The sequence below is a fragment of the Ornithodoros turicata genome, chromosome 2 (assembly GCF_037126465.1).
Source record: "Ornithodoros turicata isolate Travis chromosome 2, ASM3712646v1, whole genome shotgun sequence".
In the NCBI taxonomy this organism is placed as follows: domain Eukaryota; kingdom Metazoa; phylum Arthropoda; class Arachnida; order Ixodida; family Argasidae; genus Ornithodoros; species Ornithodoros turicata.
Window position 1 is genome coordinate 1,826,023 of NC_088202.1, and position 27,246 is coordinate 1,853,268.

General features: G+C 46.1%; 1 long non-coding RNA gene across 1 annotated transcript in view; it reads right to left on the minus strand.

The window, feature by feature from the left end:
- Window positions 1-23,064: 23,064 nt before the first annotated feature.
- LOC135383002 (uncharacterized) overlaps window positions 23,065-27,246 on the minus strand; it is a 37,140-nt gene continuing 32,958 nt past the window's right edge. Inside the window, exons 2-3 of the long non-coding RNA XR_010419599.1 lie at window positions 24,883-25,060; window positions 23,065-23,492 (exon numbers count right to left, since the gene is read on the minus strand). This is a non-coding gene — a long non-coding RNA (uncharacterized LOC135383002). The remainder of the gene's footprint in view (window positions 23,493-24,882; window positions 25,061-27,246) is intronic.

The window sequence follows — 27,246 nt, forward strand, 5'->3', positions numbered from 1 at the left end:
GTTTCAGAAGCATGCTTCCGACAAACAAGCATACGACTTGACAGTTGATTACATCCTAGATAATTACAGCTTGTCCTTTCCATGTAGCGATCACAGGACCGATATAATGGCACAAGTGTTGCATTATTACGTACTACTACGAATGCGCCAGTATTGCAACCAGCTGAAGCGCAATGAATCGAACAAAACGCGGAATCTCCGCAAGCTTTCAAAGCTAGTTTAATCGTCTATTGCACGTCATGAATGTGCATCAACAACTGGATTGTTGCCGTTCAGTGGCTTTAAGTGTCACGTCGATAGCGACCCACTCTTGTTCACTACTTGGGTTTCTGCCTTTCTTATTTCGTGAGGCTGTGTTATATTTATTAAGTGCATTATGTAAGGACATAAGTGTTTTGTGTTACATGATGTGTTGCTTAACAGCCACCAATACATATTTATAGACTGATTCATGGCCGTGCCTGTTGATCCTTGCCCTGCCCTGTACAACCAGCAGAGACAGAATTGGAAGGCGTATCGTAAGTTCGTGGTCAGCTTCTCGCCTTGTCTTGACAAGATATTCAAGTACGGCAACCTACAATGGTAAATTGACTTGCTGCTTGACGACGGGAATGCGCAGTCAGTCATACCGGAATTGCGATGTGGGATGAATAGATCTTTTGCTCAGGCTTGCACGAGAGGCCACCGCGCTAGTTGTAGTCCACATTTCACACGTATGCTGAATAATAATCGCTTTAATGTGTTTAAACATTACTAGCACATCGGATTCAACGCTTTCAAGCATATTCCCACCGGCAGGAGGCATTCCCTACTCCATTTAGCATAGACGCCGCGCAGCTCGGCGGGCCATCCACGGCCATCTAGAGTCACTGTACCGGGGAAGAGTACCGCAATCGCTCCGCGTCGTCTGCTCCGGCAGCCATAATTGCTTCCAAGCCGCCGCGGAGCGCGTGTTAGGATAGCTGTAGTTCAGTGTTACATGGCGTTTTTTCGCGGCTGTGCACACAACTTTTGTGACTTCCTGTGGTTGGGACTCGGCTAATACTTAATGAAGAGGGCACAAGCGTCCTCTAGAGTATCATTATTGTATTATGTAGCTAAGAGACGAATTATTTGCGCGTGTTCGCCGTTGTAAGGCATCGTCCAGTCTCGTTTGCGCTCCGTAGAGCATTTTTTTTCCCCTTTGGTTGTGGAAATAAAACTATAGTGCTCGTCTGTGCAGCTTTAGATTGACATAAATAACCTCCACCAGTTTTATTATCATCTTTTCGCAATTAATTTCTATTTAACACGTTCAATGGCTATGGCGCATGCCACAGCTTTTTCATGCGCATTAAAGTGCTGTGGATTGTTTCTTCCAGTCCCCCTCTCCAATGCAAGCAGTTGAATCTTCCTGAGGAGTAGATCGAGAGCTTCAGGTCACTACATTCCGTCTCAGCCTTGCTCGTTCCTTTTAAGAATACGATCTTGTCGAAGAAACCATCTCATGGCTTGTCTGCAGGTTTATCCTGTACATTATCCTCGATGCTCTGTTCACAGAAATTTGTGACGGTGGTGTCCTTCCTCGGCAAAGTTGATTCACTCACATTACAGCTCAATAATTCTGAATACATAGTTTTCAAAGAGTACTGATAAGGTGATAATACATTGTAATACGACGCATTACCTTCCTCCACTTCCCCTTGATCCAATAGTAGGTGTCATCAACTTCAGTGTGCAAGTCTTTGGTGTACTCCTAGGAGAACTCTGCGTGCGAAGAACGGGGATAGGAGCTTTCCACAGCCTGATAGGTGCCCCGTATGCAAAAATGCTACGGACTGCCGTCCACTTCAGCTTCTTCCTATCGATTCTTCTGTCCTCGAAGTCGTCGCATGTGAAGTGGTCCTGAGAGTGGCGTTTTGTTAGCACCGCAGAACAGAGAACGCAATGGAAGATCCGAGAAGCACTACTTTGATACGCCCGGCTGTTCTTCGCACAGTTTAACTGTTATTCAATACAGTGTGCAAAGGCTTTTTCCGGCCGATTCTGTGCCGATCGACGCGTCCCGTCACTTTTACCCGTCGGAATGCAGCCTGACTCTGTCCCGTTGCTGCACAACATTCAGGCATGGTTGTCGTAGTTCCTCAGCTCTCTGGGATCCATTTCACGTACAAAAACGCAAGAGCGTCCCACGAACATACACGCACATGCGTCCCCAGCTATTGCGTTCCCCGTAGACCGCCGGGGTAGTTGGAAGCAAAGAGGAGGAAAGGGCACCGCGTGACGCGCCTCGGCGAATGAGCGAAGGCGCGGCACGGGGAAGCGAATGCGATACTCTTCCCCCGGGTACAGTGACTCTACGGCCATCCATACGGCTGCGCCACCCCGTGGCGGGCGTTCGAAGACGCGGAGAGAATCTCTCCAGCTCCGCGGCTGCCGTTACTCCACCTGACTATATCTACCACCGTGCTGCTGGCAATGGAAGCATCCCTGGTGTCTGGGCGAATGAGCGGGTACAGAAAAAAATGGGACGGGTATTGTGCAGTATGACTCGGGGGAAGTCACTGTCACGTGAACAAAATGACAGCATCAATTGCCCGACATCGTTTGGGCAAGCAGAGCATACACGCTTCCGCCCTTATGATTTTTTCGTAATTTTTGCAAAGGCAGAATGCAAGCATAAATGCAAACTTGTCCTGGGGAACGTGACATGAAACTGGTTGCATAATTTTTGGCGCGTACTCTGCATACGTAGAGCCGACAACCCAGTATATTACGCTAAACAGCTTCGGGACGCAGTCCCTGTGTTTCATTGCACACAATTTCTTTTTTGTGGTTTTGTTATCCGAACTTGTCTTTTGTGTCTGAGTACGACGGTCAGAATAGTTGTCCGTCAGGAACAGCCTAACAGGTTTAGTACAGAATAGGAAACAAAGTGACGACTGTGGTGGTCCGCAGGTATGGTCGGTGACTGTATCGACACGTCAATGAAGTCACTGCAAGAGAGACGACTCACATAAAAGAAAATACCTGTAGAACGATTCGGCCTCACGTACAGTGTGCTCTCACGCCTGGATATTTATACACTTCGTGGCAATGGAATCGTATATAGACACTTGGAACTGCCGAAACCGTTGTCCGGCCTGACCGTTCGAGCGCCGTCGAGTTTTTGATACACTCCGGTTCTGAATAGGATCAGAGATCACTGCGACGATCCTAAAGGAACTGCGCATGGGTGCGCGCGTTTCTTCCAGGTTTAGCATAGAGCGTGACTAACATGATATTCACGTTGTTCTGGCCCACGTCGTAGAGACGATATCAAACCAAACCACGATGCTTCAAGCCGAGAAAGGCCCTTTGGTATCAGAGCTCAGAGGGAAAGCAGGCCCGCGTACCGCCGAACTAGCTGATGCACGAAACATGCCGCCAAAGCAGACTTGTACGTATTTGGAGTATTGTATTTAAAATACTGTATTTTAAATACAATTTGCGGTATTTTGGTACTCTACTCAATACATTTTGTTTTGTGTATTTGTACTCTATTTAAAATACATTTTATGGTATTTTCTACTCAACACTCTAATTACATATTTTGGATCTCCCTCTCAAACTCGCTGTGTCTCGTCTTTCCATTATCTTGCTTGTTCAGTGGAAATTTCCTGAGTCACTCGGACTTGACCTGGACATTGGCCCTCCTTGGAAGTCATCTAGATATCCTGCCCCTTGTGTCCTAATCCTTGGCCAGTGAGGGTTCTATTATGTGCGCTCAGACGCGGTGACGCCGAATTCTGACCTCGCCGAGCAGTGACCTGCTAGAAGTTTGCTTTGTTCTGGGTCACATATACTTAGTGGAGTTATGTGGTATCTCTTCGTCATCTTTTTGGGACTTGTGTTTAGATTACCCCTATCACACTGCGGCGGCTTGCGTAGTGCGCGGGGTTTTGGTGATTCATGTCACCTAGCGGCGACTTGCCGCGTTGACCAGTGACCGGTGACTTTTTGCGTTCAAGGATAAATAGTATCTTTATTGTATTTCAGATACTTTTTCAAGTATTTTGTACTCTATCTTAACTACTTTTATTTTCATGTATTTATACTCTATTTTAATTACATTCTAACGTTAGTATTTATTATCTTATCTTAAATACATTTTTGAGTATCTTGTACATGTCTGCGCCAAAGAGGGTTCGAGCCAGTTGAAGCCGACTGTGAGCGGTGAATGCAGAACCTAGTGCAGTGCTGCGTGGATGGGAAGCGGACTGGAGAGACGTGTCGCCGTTTCAGCAATCACGGCTGCCCATGGTTGTTACCAGGATTTTTTTCCAGAGGGAGGGGGAAAGTGCCAGGGGAGGCAAGCGTGCTATCGCCTACACCTCTTTTTCTGGAGGCGGGCGTTGCGGACTGTGCGGGTGCTCAGAGGTTCTTATTATGACATCTGAAAATAATCATTACGACTTACGTCTAAAGTAGAAAGTAAAAAATGGACACGTATGTGCACTGGTGCGACCAGTTGTTCCAGGGACGCTTGACGTGATGAAAGCACTGAATGATTTAGAGATTATTTCAGCACGTGTGTCCTTGAGGTAGTTCGCCAGTGTACACAGCGCAGCGAAAATCCACAAGACAAGGCCTATTCCCATTACCTGTTGCAAAAGGATGCATCGTGTTCACACATCAGCTGGGAGATTCAGTGATACGTGAACAGCGACCCATCAATAATGAATAAAGGAGTGCTCATAAATATGCACTAAAAACTCGGCAGAAGTATGCATGCAACTATGCACCTCAAAATATGCATTAAAAATGTTAATGTAAGTATTGTTTTTCGTCGTTTTTGGTGCGAAGGTATACAACAAAGTAGGCATGCACCACAGACATCGTCTGCTTTTTTGCACCGTACCACAGTGCATATTGAATAATAATATAATTGGGAGTAAATTTACGCGCATCGTAAGTTAGCACATTTGTGTGAAGAGATGCTGCACGTACAGCGTGGTAGGCTACTGATAATTTCGACCACCAGGGGTACTTTAGACGTGCCAAAGCAATCTTAACACACCGGTGCTGGAAGCAATGTTTATCACTCCCACATTGCTACCATTCTCAGGCCAGGATGGAACCCGTGATCATGAGCTCTGCAAGTGAACACGGTACCAACAGAGCAACTGATGCCGGCGGTGCAGATTGAAATGCGAACGCGGTAATTTTCCTAACTGTATACAGAAAGCGAAGAAGCATAGTACGGCCCACCAGACTCAGAAGCCATGCTGCTTACACCAGTGCATCTAGAAATACAGCAAGACCTACACACACGCACGCACACACATCCAAACACACACGCGCGCGCACACACACAAAGACAATTGGAGCAGATGGCAATATCCTAAAATACGCGCGTGCGAGTATTTTCCTTAACGTACGAAACATTCATTTATACGCACTATAGAATCCACTAATCGGCCCCGAACATGACCAAACGTGCTTCTATCGTAGAGATACGACACTATATCGAGAGAGAGAAGAGGGAGAAAAACAAAGATGCATTTGCCTGAAAATCCTCCGTTTCACTGCTAGATATTTGCAATGCACCCCCAGTTCAAACAGCCCAGTTATAAAGTCCCGGTTGAAACAGCAGGAGGTCGAAACCTCTCGACTGGGAAAAGAAAAAAAAAAAGGAAATCTCAACGCACGCAGAAAAACGGTGAAAAGAGAGAACGGGGCGAAGTCACGATACTCCCCTACACCCTCAATTGGCACATGCCTCCTTCCCATCATGGGATCCCGGTCATTCCCGACGCAGCATAACGACCACTACCGAACACCGACGAAATATGCCAGCTCTATGAGCAGCAGTGGCGTAGCCAGACCACCAGGTAGGGGTGGGACTGGATCGAAAACTCGCCCCCCCCCCCGCTGATTCTACTTCGACAACACACACGTACTTGTGCACACTGCAACTGAGGATTAAAAAAGGGACGAAAATAGTTGATATAGACGTTCACAGTGCGATTACATGTATAGGCTGTCATGACCATGAGGTGGTGTCACGAGATTGGAAGTATTTTGAAAAGCTCATACTTTGAAAACCATTCCAGAGTGCTTCTTAGATAGACGCCATGAACTGCAAGAACTTTTGCGATCGTCACACTGGTCCCCCCCTCCTCCCACATATATTATGTTGTCGGATTTACACGATTTGTGTGGGTCGGTCCGTGGCAGGTAGGGGGGGCTCGAGCCTAGCCCTCCCCCCCCCCCCGTGGCTACGCCACTGATGAGCAGCCGTGCAGCGCCAAGAAACTTGATACCATAAAGCCACTGGATGCCAAGGCCAAGACCTGCCATGCCTTTTCTAATGTAACAATATCAGCAGTCGATCGGCGCGTTGCGCAACAACCCGCAAACTAGGAGGACAGCGGCATACCAGCTGCCACGCCACTCGCCAATGCTCACCCTACGCACCTGGTATTTGCATTCACGCTTTCAGTACAACCCTATCGGCCACCCCGCCCCGCAAGCCCCGCCCACCATTGCGACAGCACAAACACAACACGTGTTAATTTACGAACGTCACTGTAAGCGGCCGCCACCCAAAAGATGACATCTGCTCAGAGCCGGGAAGCACGGTCACCGAAGCTCCGAATGCCATGTCGTCGCCGAAGCGCAAGCATGCGCAGTATACAAGGCCCTCAGTCTCATAACCGGTCCCTGCAGTTCAGATTCAAAGTCCATCATACACAATGAGGTTGAACTCAGAACGGGTTCTGAAGTTGAATTCTGACCTATGATATGGTGTTATGGGCTATGAAGTCAATGATAAGTAATGATGTGATGGACTGTGATGTCGAATGATGGGTAATGAATTAATGATGTGATGGGCTGTGATGTTGAATGCTGGCTATGATGTTGAATGATGGGTAATGATGTGATGAGCTGTGATGTTGATGTTGAATGATGGGTAATGATGTGATGAGCTGTGATGTTGATGTTGAATGATGGGTTATGATGTGATGAGCGGTGATGGTGATGTTGAGTGATGGGTTATGATGTGATGGGCTGTGATGGTGATGTCGAATGATGGGTTATGATGTGATGGGCAGTGATGGATGATGTGATGTTGAATGACTATTTCGAAAAATGCCGACCTATGGTACTATGTTAGTAAATTACTGTTAGTATGATCACAGTTTGGTTTACTTCTCCAGCAGACGGACTCCATAACCGGCGCCCCAACGTGGGGCTTGGCTCCTGCTCGTCGGGAGTGCGTATTTCCTCCGGTAGGCTTGTGGGAGAATCTGCCTCGGGACTGGGATTGTCGTCAGTATGAACTGGAGAAGGGTATCTATTTTATTTTTAGAAGGGTAGCCAAATTCCCTGCTTTTTTTTTCCTTTTTCTTGTTTCAATCGTTTTACCGTTGCCAATCTATCGTACCTGGTAGACCACGTACAATTACATACATGGTTACGGCATCCCGAGTTAGACCTACAGTCCTGTAGTCCGGTGGTCTGGGAAAAGCCATGTCCTGTCGTCCGGGCCCTTGCAGCGCAAACGGGCAGGATTGCTTCCTAAAGGTACTTACACTGCCCCCTAAACTTCGCAGCTGTCATAGCGTCGAGTGGTGTCTGTTTGCCGTGGGACAACACAGCATAACCGAACTCCTTGTACCAACACACCACAGAGTATAGGGAACAAACACTGTCTCAGGAATGAGTACCCGCTGAAATCCAATGAAGCTTCGTGGCATGGCGACACAAGGTCCCACCGCCGCCAAGAAACTCAAAGCGTAGCTCTCTCATGGCGTGGCTTAGGGTAATGTCCTTCGGTGCACGCAGAGTGTTATCAACATGGATTTCTTTAAGAGAAAATTCATATTAATGTCAGCCTTACTGCAGGCCGATGAAGGTCACCCTATGGTGCACTTCCTGCAAGAAAAGATCAGATGTGTTCCATAGAAAACTGATTCTTCTCCATCATAGTGCCCAGCCTCAGACTGCCAATGTGGCAGTAGCAACTCTGGCCAAAGCCTGCTGAAAGTTTATGGCTTATACACCTGAGTCACAGGCGACTATCAGTTGTTAAAGGAACCAGAAGAGTCCAAGACCAGTGAAGCACTCCGTGAAGACGCCCAGCAGTGGCTACGAGTGCAGTTCGGCGCTTTTCACACGAAACGCATCGGGGAGCCTGCACAATAATAGGAACGGACGCATATGCGATATACCTCCAGATGCCGACGTAGTTTGCTGCTTCTATAACTTTCTCTTCCGTGTCTGGAAGTGAAAGTCTCAGTCAACCTTGAACGACCCTTCTCAAATGGTGTGGCACATGGTTCACCCTCAAACATAATAATGGTACACCTCCTCTGAGAACGACCAAAACAATTATGGGCTGCTGAACTGCTGACTAATGATTTTAGACAAGTGTATCGCAATCAGTACCTCGTCGTCAAGTACGTTACAGTTTGTCGGTGTGCTGTACAACGCTTGGTAACTGCAAAGACTGATGAAGGAGTTACTAGGCATTCGTCGTGCAGCAGTGGCATAGCATAGTGTGTGTGTGTGTGTGTGTGTGTGTGATTCAAATTCCCCTGAAATCGTACCTTTGGCAATGTGTTTGGGAAGGGAAAAAAGAGTGTAAATACTCTCCCCAAGTAACGTACCCCTACAACCCCTCCCGAAATATTTTTCTGGCCACGCTGCCCTGATGTGGAGAGTTTTTTTTTCAATACTTTTTGGACAGTTTGTTTTTTAGTTTCTTTTACGTGGTGGGAATGGCCACTGCAGGCAAGGTACTTGGACATTTCCCTGAAGTAATTGTAAAGTGAGTGGTAGTGGTGGTACTGCAAGTTTATTCACTGTCATATCTGTGATGGGATATCATTTTCACCATCATAGCCAGGGGGTCATTATGCTGCAGATTTTATCACAATGGTACTGCTTTTGGCAGGTCTCTTCTTTTTCTATGGTGTGAGAGCCATGAAGCAACTGTGGCTATGAGCGATGTATACATAGACGTGCGAAGACAGTGAAGGGATAGCAGGAAGAAGTAGGGGACATAGGGGTCAGTATGCGCCATGGTCGGCTTCAGGTGAAGCTCTGCCGACATTCGACTTGAAAGTCTGCCAGAAAACCCTGGGAAACCGCGTCACCTACCAGTCTCAGGCGATCATCAAGGACCATGTTAAACTTTTTTTTTGTTTAGCCATCATTTCAGACTGGTCTGATATACACTGTTCACCTAGCATTAAAATAAGTAAAATTTTGTGATCATTTCTTTTGGATATTTTTGAAACTTTTTATTTTTCTTTTGACGATTTTTATTTTAATTTTTGACATCTTTTGACAGTTTTGATAACTAATTGAATTCAATGAATAATTGATTTTATACATTTTCTATAAATTTCGGCATGGCATATCATGTACAGCATACATGAATGTTAGAGAAGACTTGGCCACAAAAACGGCGAAAGCGACAGGTTGTCTCACCCACCACAGTCAACAACTCGATCTTGAACACTTGTCATTAGCAGCAGCGGAAAAGAAAAGAATGAAAGAAGAAATCAAGATAGGAATGCCCATGAATCAAATTGTTCAGAATATGCGAGGCGAGCAGTGGCGGATCCAGAAGGGGTGGGGGGGGGGGGGGGGGCATTTGGGAGATCTCTCCCCCAAAACTGAAGGTCTGGATCTGCCCCTGGTCCCTGACATGTGAAGAGGACTCCCAAAGAGATGCGCCTCATAACATCACAGGATGTGCGAAACCTTGCTGCATCTGAATACTTGGAAAAATGGAAGCTGCACCCAAATGAACGCTAGGGTCTCAAAATGTTCATTGCAATATTCATGAGTGCAGATTGCAATCCTGTTTTAATTTCAGAGTTCGAAAGTTCCAAGGTGGTCCACAAGGTGCAGACTGCAACCACCTTGCTGAGAACGATTTCACTTTTGTGCTCCAGACAAGGTTCGAAAAGGAAACGCTAAAAAAATGTGGTGACAATGTGGTATGAACGAACAGCACCCATGGATAAATGCAAGGTTGGACAGTTAACAATCCTTGTGGTGGACGAGGCTGGTGAGGGAGTACTCGTGGCGTGGTGCACATCAAACCATGAAACAAAGGGAGTCCTGCTGAACATTTATAAAGCTGTTAAGAACAATGTGAGGAATGTATCCCCAAAGTTCATGTCTTATGACCAGACATGTACACGTTACCGAAAAAAGGAACTGGATACCGTTACTCGTTACGTCGAAAAATAAAGAACGAAATACGTAACCCGTTACCCAACAACCGTAAAAAACGCGTTCCCGTTACTCCCAAGTAACGAGTTCCCTTCACGTTACTCATCCCGTTACTGAAGAAGCATGAGCGGGACTGTAGGAGCGTCTCATATTTTCTTCATAGTAGGCGATTTATGAACCATTACATTTCAGTAATAACTGACGTGTGCGTATACGAAGAGGGGAGTCAAGTCCTGTAGATCACATAAACAAAATACAGAAGCCGACACTGAAGATTTTTGTTTAAGTTTAATTTGTACAAGCTTTCGCGTGGAGGTCCACGCTTCCTCAGGTACGTACCTGAGGTACGTACGTACGTGAGGTCACGTGAGGTACGTGAGGTCGTACGTACGTGAGGTACGTCAGGTACGTACCTGAGGAAGCGTGGACCTCCACGCGAAAGCTTGTACAAATTAAACTTAAACAAAAATCTTCAGTGTCGGCTTCAATAACTGACGTTCAAAATTGACGTCAGAGAGTTTTGCACGTTTCCTTGTGAAAATATCTGCCGCACAGCTAATGAAGCGCTCCACGGGCTCACTCAAAGGAAGGGCGGTTCACCCTCAAGAATAGGTCGTGAAGTCGCAGGAAGTCTGCCTTCATCCTCGAGAGCGGGTAATCTTCAGGAGTTGCCAGAAAGCCAGTGAGCTCAGGGTGCCCAGCATCTTCACCACGCGGCCGTTCAGGATCACGTGCAAACTTGAAAAAGTCGTCTCCACAGGGGCTTGACGGTGTGTCTGCCTTCCCAGGCGTCGTCGCTGACATTGGCGGGGCGTCGCAAAGTTCTTTCAGAAGCAGGTCCCTGACGATACCTACTTGAGTTGTGTCACTGAGCCATGAGAGCTTGAAACGTGGAATGAGGGATGTAGCAATGAGGTGCTCTTTTTCCTTCATCAAGTTCCCAAACCTGCGATAATTCAGAAATAAATGAGACGTTCCAGGGAGAGGAGATGACAATTGCATGAGCAGGCCATGCAGACGGGAAATGCAACACAAACAAGTTTGATAACGTTCTTAAAAGCAGCAAAAAATAAAAAAAACGTGGGGAAGAAAAAAGAAAGACGGGGAACGCCGGCACACATGCACCGGTGGTCATATTAGCGGTCATATTGTTTCTACGCTAGCTTGCTGAAATTGGACTCTGACCTTTCCTGAATGCCATCGAGGTCTGCACTAACCAGTGGTCCGAAAAACAGGAGCCCCCTCATTGCTTCGTACTCTATCCTTTGTGTTAGCACCGATAGGGTTAGAAGCACGTACCCTACGAACATGTGCTTATCCCCCTGTAAGATGTCCAAGGCAGCGCAGAGTGGCCTCATTACCTGCCGAAGTGAAGAACACGCGGTATTGTAAGTCACACAGTAATCTTAAAAAGATTAACTGTGCTTGTGGAAAAATATTTATTCTGCAATACTCCTCTATGAACTTGATATCAGTGCTCTTCTTGAGTACTGGAATATTTAGCCTCCTACACAGGGCATCGATGTCCTTCTCTTCATCCACAAGTCGCAGAATGCATTCGTGAAGGGAATTCCACCGAGTCGGCACCTGCCTGATCAGGTACCTCCCACAAAGGTTGTGCACAATATCAGCATAGCACGCAGATTGTCCCTACTTGTTCCACAGGGCATTGCATTTCTTGAACACTGCCAGGGATGTCCGGCCCTATTCAGTACCTTGGTGCGCTCGTGCAGTCTCTGTTGTCGCGATGAGATTTAGCGTATGTGCAGCACAACGTTGATGAGGTGGGAGGCGCATTCCCGGGTCGTCTTCTGCCAGGACTGAAGTCAGGTCCTCCCTTTCCGTGCGCGACTCCTCGTCTTCGCCGTCAGAGCTGGCCTCATCGGGTCCGAAACAGTTATACACCAAACAAAGGCAGACGTATAAACGAACCAAACGTCGATACAAGAGCAAAGAACTCGTTCAGCGAAACTTCTTACCGAAATGCTTTAAAAAATTTGAGCCATTGTCGGTGACGACCTTGGTAACCTTTTCTTGGAGGCCATAATCGTCAAAGATATCGGTGAGAGCTTCAGCAAGCTTCTCGAACGTAGCGCTACCGACCAAGCGACAGCAAGCTAAGGCAGCAACTTTCCGTTCCAAAGTGTCCGGCTCCAGCCACAGTGCACTAACACCGAGAAAGTGCCTGGGTACACGACAATAAATTCACCTCAGTTAGAAATAATGCATGTCGCAGAGGGACCGTATGAAGGTAGAAAGCGGTCACAGCACAGCACATTCAATGCAACGAAGTACACATTACCTGTGGTGAGATGACCAGCAGCAGTGATTTCCCCAGAAATTCACTGCTGGGGGGGGGGGGGGGTATGCTTGGTGAAGGTTCCACTTACGGAATTTTTCTTAGACACGGTGAGAATCTATGCACAATGGTGACATACTCCCACAGCTTTCCCGGTTTATTTGTACATGTTATTACGCTAGAACACAGTACATTAGAATACAGATTCATTATGAATGGCATTTCAACATTAAGGCTACGGTCTCACGGTAGCCATCTTGAATTTACTTACGGACTTCCTACGGCGGGGCGCCACTGTCGCGGTTTCCGTGGATGACCCCGTTAGGGAGAATAGCGCGTGGGACAGCTGTCCCACGCGCGATTCTCCCGACTGGACCCTTTGACCTTGAGTCTCTTCTGTACCCGGTGTTTATACGTGTGTAGAAGGGAGGATTGTCTCGTAAAAGTCTTCTGAAACTGTCGTGCAAGACGGCGAGTTGGTTTTCGTGCTTTCGTGGTTTGAGTAGCACGGGGGTAGCTGCCGCGCGCGTAGCGTGTGACAAAGACTGCGCAAAATATAATATATTTGAGATATATAAAAATATATATCTCAAATCCAAAATGGTCAAACAACCGTCATAAAAAATGGACGCAAGTACTAAATAATTGCAGTCAGGTGTGAAGAGTCTGTTCACGTGCCGATCGGTAGAAGTTTTATCTCAATACAGCTTACAGAAACAGGATTTCTTGAAATGAATTATGAAATTACCACTTCTGTTGAAACTAGAAGTTCAACTCACAGTACGCACACAAAATGATAAGAATCAAAGGAATGGCATAACCGAAGTAAAATAGGGAAGTCGACAATTATACGCTATGTAACCTGTCCGTATTCCGCATAGTAGCGGCCGTGACTAGTAGGTGAAGATAACTTTTTTTTTCTATTTGGCTGCGATTCGTGTTATCGCTTTGTGAGATGACGAGAGATGTGATCTTTCGTCACGAAATGTGGTCATTTCATTAGTTTGTTTCAGTCGTCTCCATCGCATTACGCGGCGCTGATTGCCCACAGTTTGCCGTGAGACGACCGTTGTATTTGCGAGTAAACGGAGGATCCGTCTACAGATTTCAGAGTTCAATCCAACGATGATGATGATGATGATGATTGGGAGTTTAGTGGCGCAACGACGAGTTCAATACAAGAAATTGCATTTGCATTGCAAGATAGTTATCGTGCGACAAAAATTCCTCGTAGCAAAATGGATGCGACAGCACTCCTTCCCCTTGCCTACATAATAAACATTTACCGTGGTGCCCCCTCCTTCCATGCTCCGGTTCTTCGTTCAGTTCCCCCACATGTAGAAAACAAAGAAACTAGTTGGAAAGAAAAAGGAACGAGACAAAGACGCGCGTGCTCTGGGGGAACCGGAAGAAATGTTCCCGGAAAAAATGTCCCTGGAAGAAATGTCCGCGGAAAAAAATGTTCCCGGAAGAAACGTCCCCTGGAAAATATGACCCCCAGAAAAAATGTGCCCTCGAGAAACATCCACTTTTGGTACGCGTGGAATTTTTGCGAAATCCCCGGTTGCGATATTGCAGGTCTTGAAGTCCTCCGGCTCAAAATAAATACTAACCACATACTAAGGGTTTTTCTTTGAAAGCTCGACCTACGTTCACTTGCGATTTCTCGTAGGGAATACATTGCAATCAATTTCACGTTCGTTGATACAACGTGACACGGATTCGAATCCTGTCACCAGGTATGCTCTCTGAGGTTTTCCTTGCGTTTTCCGTCGGACTTTCCTGACGAATGTGGGCTCACTTAGCCCTGAAGTCAACCCAGGACGCATACTAGCCCCCTGTCACCCTCCCTCCTGCTGTCCTTAGTCCACGCCTGTACACCGCGTACAGCAATAGTTGCTTCGCAGCGCTAACAGGGAAAAACATTTTCTCTGCTAATTAGCATAAATGTGAAGTGTCACAAAAAGTAGTACAACGTCCAGTTTCAACAAATCAGGAGAGAAGACGTCATTCGGAATGACATGGAGCACGTCAAGTTCTTTTTTAGAAATGCGCAGATCGACGTGCACGGTGATGTGTAAAGAGGGAAATAAAACGCGGGGGGGGGGGGAATCAACAAAATTGACAGCAAAAACATATTTCAATATGTCTAGCGGTATCACATCTCGGGAGCCCCATTACTGTACAAGCCGCATTGTTGCAAGACACAAGGAAGTAAATCCATCAAAACTGACCCACAGCGACTACCTAGGCAAAGAAATGCTATGTGTGAATAGTCATTTTAAAATGGAATTGAATACGAATAAATTAAGCTACTCGTTGAATAACCGTAATTGGATACATACACAACATATATTGGAATACAAACATGTACGGTACGTATATGGGAAAACTGATGTTCGGAGGCTGGAACAACATAGAAGGGACAAATACATACAAAGCCTCAATTTGCCTAAGAAATCAACGATGAAAGATGAAAGTCACTGAAAAGGTTAGCCAGCTGTAGGAGTCGAACCCACATCTTCTGGATTGCCGGTCCAGGGCTCTACCAATTGAGCTAAGCTAAGACGCCTTCTCAGCGACTTCCAGGGTGCGTCATCTGAAAGGACAAACCAGCCACTCTCTCTCACGCATCCTCCTTTCACTCTTACATTTTTTTTGCTCACTCATACACACATTCATACGACGGGATCGAAAGGAGGATGCGTGAGAGAGAGTGGCTGGTTTGTCCCTTCAGATGGACGCACCCTGGAAGTCACTGAGAAGGCGTGTTATCTTAGCTCAATTGGTAGAGCCCTGGACCGGCAATCCAGAATATGTGGGTTCGACTCCTACAGCTGGCTAACCTTTTCAGTGACTTTCATCTTTCATCGTTAATTTCTTAGGCAAATTGAGGCTTTGTATGTATTTGTCCCTTCTATGTTGTTCCAGCCTCAGAACATCAGTTCTCCCATGTTCAACAGTTGCCGCCTGCGTCGATCCCGTCGTATGAATGTGTGTATGAGTGAGCAAAAAATGTAAGAGTGAAAGGAGGATGCGTGAGAGAGAGTGGCTGGTTTGTCCCTTCAGATGACGCACCCTGGAAGTCGCTGAGAAGGCGTGTTACCTTAGCTCAATAGGTAGAGCCCTGGACCGGCAATCCAGAAGATGTGGGTTCGACTCCTACAGCTGGCTAACCTTTTCAGTGACTTTCATCTTTCACGGTACGTATATGTATGCGTAAGTATAGCGCTTACCTACTCTTTTTTTGTTCTCCATGTGCCGGGTCTCTTCAAATATATTCAGTTTAGTAGAAGCATCAATTCGATTTGGAATTCGAACATTGAATTCCATATTTGATTAGGAAATGGAATAGGATATACGATTACTCGCTTCGGTGCTCAAAAATCCAAACATTCACACCGTCCTATATAGTAAAAAGTCCACGTCCGAAGTCAACCAGTTCACGCGTACCAAAAGTGAATTTTCCTCAGGGGTCATTTTTTCCGGGGACGTTTCTTCCAGGGAACATTTCTTCCGGAGACAATTTTTCTGGGGGCATTTCTTCCGGGGACATTTCTTCCTGGACCCGTGCTCTGGGGAAGGGGATTGGCTTATATTCTTTTCTCTCTGAGCAATAGTATTCACGCCTAGCACTGGCAATTGTTTTGTAACGGCCTGCTTTCCGCCCCTAACAGGCTTCGCTGTCATAGAAGTTGTCAGCGGCACTGGGAGACCGAAGTTGATTCGTCATGCGCAGCGAAGGGCGCAATTGTTATGATTCGAGCCTATTGTGATAATTGCAGTCTCATTGTGATAAGTATTATAATGATAACGAATACAGTTCTATGACATTTGACAGCAGGGCTGCTTGTCCGTTGCGTAGCGAAAAGATTGCAACGAGACAGCTGTTGTTGGAAACGCCGCAAGCGTTCATTGTACACGCACGCATTGCTTACTAGGGGCAAAAATAGGATGCTACGATTTTTAGTTCTGTACACAAGAGTTGTTTCGATCAAAAGCCAATATGTTACTCTCTGGAAACCTTGCAAGAATGTCAGAAATACAAGCGAAGAGACACTCAAGAGCCAAGCTCTAAACAACAGCTTTGTTGCGTTCCCCTGTGATTCTCTCTTACAATGAGAAATGAGATACAACAACCGAAGTAATGTCAACGCGTGCGCATTCTCGTTGTTTTTCCTCGGCCGTTCGTCCTATGGCCATGTGTCACGTTGACCCGGTTGCAGCAGCACAGCGGATGCCAATCTCCCGTGAGGTGGTCTATTTCCAGGTCTCGCGTAACGGACTGTTACACTGGTTACACAGTGGTCATTTCGGATCTATCCGCTGCGCCGTGGAGCACTACGTAGAAGGTAAAGAGCATGTTGGTTGGAACTCATCAAAGGAAGACGTCACCTTTGTGGAGAAACACGCCCCCGGGGTAGCGGTAGGGAGGATTTGTGTCAAATAAACCTGGGTTGCTTGTTGAACGCCGTCCGTGTCTGTCGTCTTTGTGTTCGTCCACCACGATGCGTCGCCGAGAAAGCACGAGTTCAGCTGAAATCGCCCGCAGAGCGCTGTCCTCACTTTCGCACTTCGTTCGCAGACCATGGCGCAGACGATATCCCCAGGGTTCAACTGATTTCGGTATAATCGCTGCTGAGAAGACTTTTCATGCTGCTCTCATCTGTTTTGAGCAACGACCGCTCGTCAAAAACGCTTAGGAAACGTTCCTGGGTGGGTTTCCGCGAATCTGCAGTTGTGAATGTAGAAAGGCGCGTGTAAAAAAGGGAAAAATAGATTTCCCCCATTTTCTGTCTTTTTTCTTTTTTTCGCGAATAGAAAAATCGGGAACTGAGACTCGGTGAAAAGCATGGCGGCAAATGATGCGCAATAGTTCGTTGTGTTTGTTTCTATGATGTTGTTTTACGCTTGACACACATAACCGACCAGCCAAGCAAATACAGTCGACACTATAGTACGAGAATACCGTAGCATTTTAGTAGTTATATTATTTTTCTCTTTGGAATACAGCGTACTGAGGAACGTAGACTGGGACAACGTCACACGCGAAATTGATACATTAGGGAAACGGCACAGGGAAATGTGACGGGGTTTTCATTTCGTCATTTCGACTGGGACATTTTACCCAACTCCGTTTTATCGAACGCCGATTTATCATCCCTTGCCTTTCGTCGTCCCTCGTCTCGGGATTTTACTGTCACGCAAAGACAATTCTCCAAAGCATCGGGGTGCACAATCGGTTATGAAAAGCAGAAAGGCGTGAACGCAAATACAAGAAAACGTACATCTGGTTAAAACGTCTGTGATCTTGTCAGCCTGCTGGTCGGCATGAGTCCCACGCCTTCATCATGTCTTCGTGTGCGTGTGTTGCTGTAATCTTGTATTTTGTTTCGTTAGAACGGATGCGGAAATGTTTCCTTCCCTGCCCCGCAATAATTATACTTGAGCCACTACGCGAGGGGTTCCTCGTGACATTCGCACTTTAGGAATTAGCTAACTCTGAAATTAGCCGCAGGAATACCGCTGGTAGCCTGAATAACGCGGTCAGTCGGGGACATTTTTGGGGCGGGAACGGGACATTTCGGTGTGGAAGTTTCGGTGTACGGACTTTTTTTTTTTTTCGGGGATATTGTTTCCTAGAACCATTCTTCGCTGTTTGCGAAGGCAATGCCGATAGCTACTGTCATAATAATAATAATTCGAGGCTTTACGTCGCGAGACAACTGCGATCAGTTACTGTCATGAAACAGGTTCTCCGTTCATGGGCTTATCCCCTTTACTATATGCTGAGGCTATACTGATATTATGACAATAACGTGAAGGTAATGGCAAATGCTATGAGCACGATATGGAGAAATGCAACGAAATAAAAGCAAGTTTCTCACAGACACGTAGCTGATTGACGTACTGTCAGTGTGACTTCCCTGAGAGAAACATGCGACGCATATGGCACGCTACTACTATTTCCTTTTCATGTTCACTCCCAAAATCGAAAATTCTCTTTCCACACCCAAGGTCATCGAGTATAGCTTTAGAACAGGTTTGCTACCCAATTTTAGATAGCTTTTAATTATGACACCCAAGTACTCATAACGTTGTACGCGCGCGCTTTAAAGCTCAGCTCCGCCGATTTTCGGCTGCGACAGAATGGAGCCATGCTTGGGCTGTGCGTTCGTTTCCGCACAGGGAGCATACATGTGAAAAATTTTCACCCATTTGTTTGTAGTTTTTAAGAAAACAATTTTTTAAATTTCCCTGGCACGGCGGTCCTGTGGTCGGCAAACCCTGACCAATCCCGGCTTCGTCCTGGCTTAGCCGCGCTCGTGGCTTGGCTAACGCCAAATCGTCGATGCGAGGCGGAGATCTATGGGCGAAGGTGAATGTTTTGGTTGTGTTCCTTGATAATTGCTGTCGTTAATAGCCTCGAAGATAGTTTTGCCGGTCTTCTTTAACAAGCCTTACAGGATGGCCTCGTTGTGCAACGACGGCCGTCGTGAGCGGACATTCTGTGCCCGCACTGTGCTTCATGCTACCAACAAGACCTAACACCTAACGTGTGACGAACTCGTACGCATTCTCAATAGCTTTGGCAGCGCACCATGCGCGGACTTGCTGCGCGTGCAGAAAGCACCACCAAAGCTATTGAGAACGAGAACGAGTACGTGCTCGAAGACGAAGTATTTCTTATAAGAAACGTGATAAAACGGTGCGGTGGTCCCCGATAGCTCGTGACAGCTATTTCAGCACGATACAGCGGCCATGACGAAGTGTAAACACAAACTGGTTGCCAGGCAGAGCTGGCTAGGTGTGGCTATCCAATCCGCACAGTTCCAAGTATGACGTCACAAGTGGAACCGCCGCCCGGTAGTTTTTCTCAAATTTCTCACGAAGGAGTATGGAAATTTGGAAAGCAATGTGCGTTTATGAATGAAGTTGGGACCACGGTTCTGAATATCACAACGTCTTCATACTTTCGGAACAGCAGCGGAGCTGCACTTTAAGGCTGAGACACATGTACGACGAAATGTGCGACCCGTCGTGCGACGCGTCGCAGCGCAAAGCATCCTGGGACTGATTCTGGAGAACTAGGTCGTCGAAGCAGCGCTCTGCGACAAGTCGCAGCGCGACAAAACTGCTCAGATATCTCCGCTCCCGTCGGTGGGTTGTCGTGCGGATGTAGTGACGTCATGAACCAAGCAGCCAATGATGCTGCCTCTCTGGTAGATGCGATGGATCCGAGAAAAAATGGCGGACAGTGTGTGTTCTGAATGCGAACAGTGGCTGATTTCGTCGTGTTGCGCCTTGACAGACACTTGAAATAAGGAATTAACTGTTCTCGTTTACTGTGAGCACATTTGGTTATGTTAAATAAAGCGTAAGCGAATGTATCTCTGGCCGCGCTGTTCTAGCAACACGACGGTTCAGAGCGACATGTCGTAAGGATGTCGTCGCCCATGTGTCTGCTGACGCAGCACGCGACAACTCGTGACACGAAACTGTGCGACTCGTCGCACGACGGGTCGTGCATTTTGTCGTACATGTGTTTCGCCCTTTAGCCCGAAGAGGAAAAGCCAGTTCGTCGCGTGACTCAGAAGAGGCACCCGAACATTTGTACATCCTCGAAGGAGGAGCAGCAGTCGCCAAGTAAAGATGCTCCAGAGCAGTCGTGTGTTTTGAGCATCTAAACGAGCGAGAGGTTGTCTACACATTGAACACACGACCATTAGGATATCCCGCGAGAAGTTCGTCCTGAGTGTCAGCTGGATAGACTGCTTGGAGGGGACCTTGCCCCAGCTGGGCCCAGCATGATAAAGTTCCGAGGGGCAGTGGGGCAGACACTCCAGCCCCCACGTAGTTGTGTTAGTGTATATCACACAACCAAATGTCGTTGACTAACAACTCAGTGTGGGGCTGGTATAACATTTCAGACGCGACGGAGCTACGGCAGACGAGGACAATACGGAAAAGGGCCGTGTGGTGCCTTTCCGTCCTTTCCGTACTGCAGACTTGTACGTATCTTGAGTACGTACTCAAAATACAGTATTTTAAATACTTTTTCCGATATTTTGGTACTCTACTCAATACTTTTTTGCGACAAGTATTTTTAATGTATTTAAAATATTTTTTTCGGTATTTGCTACTCAGTACTCAAAATACTTTCCTTCCTCGTGAAGCCATATCCAGCACGCTTCCCGCCGTGCCGAGATTTTCAGCTCACTGGAATTAAACCCCCTTTTTCTTCGTTTTCTTTTTTTCGGGAATTCGCCAATCTGTCATTTATCCTCTTGTACAATAGGCTGGTCCCAAGCCTGGCCTTGCTTCTCAATAGCCAGCTTCGTCAGAAAACCGTTCCTATTCATATTGCCAGGTGAACCATCACCGGTTATATCTCATATGGCCCGAGTGTGCATAAGGCCCAAGTGACCAAAACGTCCAAATGTTCATAAGACCCGAAAAAAAATTGGGCCTTTTGCGCATTTGGGTCAAATGAGCAGGACAAGATAAGGTGTCCAGAAGGCCCTAACGCCCAGAAGGCCCAAATGGTCATATGGCCCGAAAACCAGGAAGACTAACAGTGTATTTTTTTCGACCGTATTTTTCAGAGTATAAGCGCCGTTATACACTGAAAGAAGTTCTCTGAAGAAGCGCGTCATCTAATGTCATCATATGCGCGTCATCATCCTGCGCAGTACTTCTGCAGATAACTTTTTTTTATATATAACGGAGCTTGTACACAGAAAAATGCGGTACTTTTATCAGTGCGAGTTATATGCGAGAAATATTTTTCTGTAAAATTGCTTTTCAGGTGTGACTGCGCAGGAATTCCACACTTTGCCGAGAATCGCTATACGGCTTGCTATTTTGCTCGGGACTGAGATTTATTATGTTCATCAAGCAGTGCCCATTTTGGACAATTGCACTCGGTCACTCAGTGGAATATGCTCCTTCTGCAGCGCGCATCTCACGTGAACACAAACAATGCGCTTCTTCCGCCTTGTGAAATGTAGTCTCCAAAGAGTTCAGTTACAGAATCAATTCGAAGGTGTCCGCCTATTTGATAGAGCGCCATTTGGTCGAACGGCCGCGAAAAAATGGCCCCGGAAAATTTGGTGACGGAACAAATGGTCTCGGAAAAAATTGCACCGATGGGTTAGAGCGGAAAAAACGGTCCCATGCGTAGGCGTGGTTTGCGACGTTCAGACCCCTACCGAAATCGTGCCTTTGGTAGCGCATCTGGAAGAGAGAAACGAGGAGTAAACCCTTAATTCTCTCCTATGCAAATTTCCTCCTGAACCCCTCCAGAAATATTTTTTTCTGGCTACGCTACTGCCGTGCCCGGCTTGGGTACCTTCGCAGAAAAAGCGCCACATATTGTGCGTCATAGCAGTATTCAAGCGAAAGTTGAAAAGCTTTTAATGCGGCAAACGAATCAGTTGTTCAATAAATATATTAGGCACAGAGCTTACCAATCTGCACCGAGCGAAATATTGAACGCTGTAAGGATTCAATATTTATTTGTATTTTACTTTTTGTCACATTTATATCTTATTTGCTTGAAAATTTGTTTCTTCATTTCAGTACTTTTATTAATATTTTTAGTTCAGTTACCTTTTTCTCCTCTGTCGCATTCAGCATTTAATTAATATTGCGCATATGTGCAAAGAAAATACAGTATCTAGGTCACTCCCTGTCTTCGTCCTGGTTTTCGGGCCATATGACCATTCGGGCCATATGAATATTTTGGCCTTCTGGACACCTTACCCTGCCCTTCTCATTTGACCCAAATGCTCAAAAGGCCCAAATTTTTTCGGGTCTTATGAACATTTAGGCGTTCTGGTCACTTGGGCCTTATATGCACACTTCAGCCAAATGAGATGATACCGAATCACCAGGGGATTAGGTACAAGATAATCCCGGCATTTATTTCCTTGGTCATCAAAGCAATAAACACGTGCCAGAGGTTGAAAGACCCGAACCGACATACAGGAGGGATTACGAAGTTTTGGGTCAGAACATATCAACAAAGTTTACTTGGGTTCACCAAAGTTCACCAAACATTACTCGACACCAAGACGTTGCAAATGAAAGATGTGCATGGCTGATGAAGTTTATTCCTTTCATTTGTAAGGCCACGTTCAGAATACGCGTTTCACTTACTGCTAATACTAACGTACTTTAAATAGTATCTTAAATACTTCCCAGAGTATTTAGTACTCTACTCAAATTACTTTCAGTTTTGAGTATTGTGTATTCTATTTTAAATACTTTTTCCGTAGAGTATTTAGTATCTTATTTTAAATACTCTTGCGCAGTATTCTGTACAAGTCTGCCGTACTGTCCTCGTCTGCCGTAGCTCCGTCGTGTCTAAATGCCATTGATCACACATTTTCCGCGGCACCCTTTTTTTCTTCTTCTTGTCTTGATGGGAAAGTTATGCATCAACTTGTACAACTTCAGGAAGGTGAATTGCATTGTTGCATTTTTGGTGATACGATATGCCGTGTAAAACAGTTGACATGGTTGCAGAAATACCATGTTTTTATGTTTATTTTCCTGAGTTATTTAACTGACTAACTACTGACTACCACGTTTTTGTGGCTTCATAAGAAGAACTATTAGCTGTCACGGTCACGTTCTGCAGACGCTGGAAAGTGTCTTGCAACCTGGACTTCAGCTTCCTAAATCAATTTTCAATCCTTGTCGTGACCATTCTTCTTGTCATGACTTTCTTGTTGGGCGCAAGACATTGCAACATATTTACAAATGATGACTCTTCTACGACAGAAAATTCGATGAGCTTGGCGAAGACGACGACGTCGACGACGAGGTTGTCCAGTGTCTTCTGACACACACGACTACAGTCAGCGACGGATTCATATATGCGAAGTTGCTTCATGGACGGCTCCGTTGAGAGGCTACTCTTCCCTTTCTTGCTGACTGCCGTTTCAAAAGCGGCAATCTTCGTTGAATGTACGGCCTAGGGAATAAAATGCGACCATGATGGGATGTAACGCTCGGGCACAGGCACTTTCAAAAAGCTCTCAAACTCAGCACTTCAAAATAAATGAATACATTTGGTTACCTTCACAAGCTTATTTAGATTTGAGTACGATGTCTTGGACGTGCTGATACTTTTTGGAGTAGGAAGGCAAAGAAGACAGGAATATATTAGGTTGCCATTGTCTTTCGCTTCCTTTGGCCGAAATATATCGTCTAAAGCTGACCACGGTGACAGTGTCGTTGCCTCGAGCATCTTACTGACAGCGTGGACACACTTTGCAAAGAAAGGGGAGGTAGGCCCGTTTCAAAGTCGTCTGGCAGACCTACTAATCTAGCCAATGGAAAAACCGAACAACACTTTCCAAGAAGGCGAACGTCATGCAAACTCCGACAATGAACTCCCGGGCCCTAAATCATTGGATTTCTGTGGTCTTTCTTATTGACAACGGCTGTGACAGACCGGTTTCAAGCACATACAGAGAAGCTAAAAGACAATTGGTGCTGTTCACAGTAACATGACCACGAGCTTTAGATTGAAAAGATATGTTCCAGAAGAAGGGAACAGAGGTTAGACGACGACGAGGTCACTAACCAGCGAACAACTCTTTCAGGAACAGGCAACACGGAAATACGTGTCACCTCTAAGTAAGGAGGTTACAAGCAAGAAAGGGCGTCTTACGGGAGGTTGGCCATTGTAGCAGCGTGTAACATTTCCCAAATGGAGCTAAACCGATCTTCTGGTCTTTTATCCTCTGAATACGCTGTTATTCATGGCCAGATGTGATATGCAGTAAAGAAAAAAAGTCCGAGAAGGTCCCGTGGCCAACGATACGCACCAGCCACGTGCTCACAGGACGCGGAACGCGGGAAAATTTTGCTGTGCTGCGTCGCCTGCCATCGTACGTTGAAGGAACATGCAGAAAATGTAACGGGTAACGCGTTGGCACGTTACCAAATTTTTGTAACGGATTCCGTTACCGGTTACATATTTTTTAAAAGTAACGAAGTCTGTACTTCGTTACCAGAAAAAGTAACGCGTTGCCAAGTAACGAGTTCCTTGTAACGCGTTACGTACAACTCTGCTGAAGTTATGACGCAGGACACTTTTACGAAACATGATGGCCTGGATCGAAACATTTGTTGACAGCCCCAAACCTTACAAGCTGTTATGTGAATGGCATGTTAAAAGAGCCTGGAACGCAAAGGTTAGCTGCGTGGAAAAGGAAAGAGGATGTGGAAAAGCAACTGCTTGGTCTGCACATTGAGCCTGGTCCACAAGTGCACAAAAAGTACATGGCAAAGTTCTTCACTGACCTCAGCAAGCCAAGGGAACTAAAAAGTTTGCTGACAACTTTAAAGCAACTTACTCTAGAAGAGGTCAGAAGAATGGGTGCATGCCTCCCGTGCAACCTCTGATGTGAAGATAAATATGAAGGTGGAGCCATTTCATCGTGTGTAGAAGTACTTCTTCCTTTCCACCCTGTCCCCAATTCCTTACTGCTGTCCTTTCTCCATCTGTCCAATAGCCACAGTTGCTTCAGAGCACTAACACGGAAATAAATAAAATTATTACCTACATAATTATATATACCATTATTAAATAATTATAATTAAATCAAAACTAAAATATAAAAAATTAAAATTTTAATTCAGTTTTATATTTTAAAATAAATTTAGTCAAAATAATTTTGATCGCAATAATTTTGATAATTTGATGCTACAAGAGGAAAGATAACACATATTTTTAAAGCACATCAAAGGGGACTAGGGATTGGGGACTAGGGACGCAACATATGAAGTGCGCAAGGCTGATCCACCACAAGATATATGCCAAAGAAAGCGCAATGTGTGCAACACTTGTATCCATCAATATGCATGTTCATGCCCCTGCAAGATAATCTGCAAGCACATCCATTAATGTTTGATGAAACTTGGCAAGAATACTTTCCAACATGGTGCATTGCCCCCACCTGCATTCGTACCGAATTACAAGTATGAGCAATCACATGATTCTTCACAAGCAGTGCCTCCAGCAGAGCACGTTCACCAACAAGAAGCAAGTTTACTTGAAATCCCTTCCACAAGCAAGCTTTCATTTGAGCGGGCATTGATTTGAGCATTTTCACTCAGACGTGGCTTGGTCGACACGTAGCTGGTGATATGCTTGCTGTAGGTCAAGTTTGGAAAATACCTGGCCACCCTGAACGAGACGACGAGACCAAGCATGTCATCCACGCTCGGAAGTGGATACGCTGGCTTTCGAAATGCCGTGTTTACGGTGCTGCGGAAGTCTGTGCATAGTCGTAGGCTACCATACCAGTCACGAGTGGCGTAGCCCACGCTTAAGATGAGACCGATCGAAGTACTCCTTGTGCCTGGACTTATCCACGTCTTCGTCGACTGCTGTTCTCAGTGCAAGCGGAACCTGCCGACATTTTAGAAACTTTGGAGTTCATTTCACTTCAGTCGGGCTGCACGTCGATAGGTATAGTCTTTCCTACATGTCCACTCAGCTTACTATCGAACACCATACTGCATGTTAAGAACGACAATGGCGGGGGAGGGGAGGGGGGGGGGGTCGCGCGCCTTACTTATCGTGCACGGAATCCCCGTGCTTAAGATCATTTTTCATTTTGGTTTGGAACCAGTAAACACTGAAAACGACGCCTCTCTCTGGCTCCTTCCTCTACTCTAACAAATGGTGCCGAAATCCGGGAGATTGCTTGAAATTCGCAACTAGAATATATAGCGGAACTGTTCGGCCAGGATAATGGCGGAGGCGTCGGACGAATCGGTGAATTAGACTTTACTTCTTCAGAAGAGGAAATCACCTCGGCAAAGACTTACGATGGTGCTGAACGAGGCTCAACAAGCCGTTGAGAATAAGGACCGTACGGAGTTTCTTAGTCGCTGCGAGGTGCTACAGCAACGCATCAACGTTTTTGCTTCAAGTCTGAGCGACGTCGACAGCAAGTTGGAGGTTACGTTCTCATGGGATCAGGCTGAAGCAGAGTTCGATAAGGTCATGGAATATCAAGACCGAGTGGCTACTCTCACCTGTCTCACCTGTGTGTACAGCCCTCAAGACCTGAAGTGGCAGCGAGGACCGATGAGTACGGAGGAGAACTGGAGCGTGCTCTTCGAGCTTCCGAAGTCGTTCAACCTGTTGTCCAGCATGGCGCTGCAATAAGATGTGCCCGACCTCATTTACCAAAACTCGAACTCGTCAAGTTCACCGGTGATCAAGCTCATTGGCAGGAATTTTGGATTCGGTTTGAGTCTCTTGTTCACAACTCCTGCATAACCAACCACGAGAAAATGTCGTACTTGACGTCTGTGCTGACAGGGGAAGTAGCAGCATCAATCAAGGGCTTGGAATTAACAGGCGATATGTATAGTACGGCAGTGACGATGCTGAAGGAACGATTTGGAAATACTATCAACTCCTTGGTTAAGCTGCACTTGAAGGGGCTGTTGAGTGTTCAGCCGGTTCAATCTTCTAGACACCTAGCCCAGTTGAGACGGTTGCATGATACCGTGCAAGGACACATGAGAAGTTTGGAGGCTCTGGGTACCAGTACACGATCGTATTGTTCGCTTCTTTATCCTGTCATTCAACGAGCACTACCAGAGGATTTGGTTCTTAGTTTCCAGAGGAAGACCCATAATGATCCACTGAGAAATCCCTATGCGCATATTGGTACACAAGGGAATCCTTCTGAAGCTTTGGG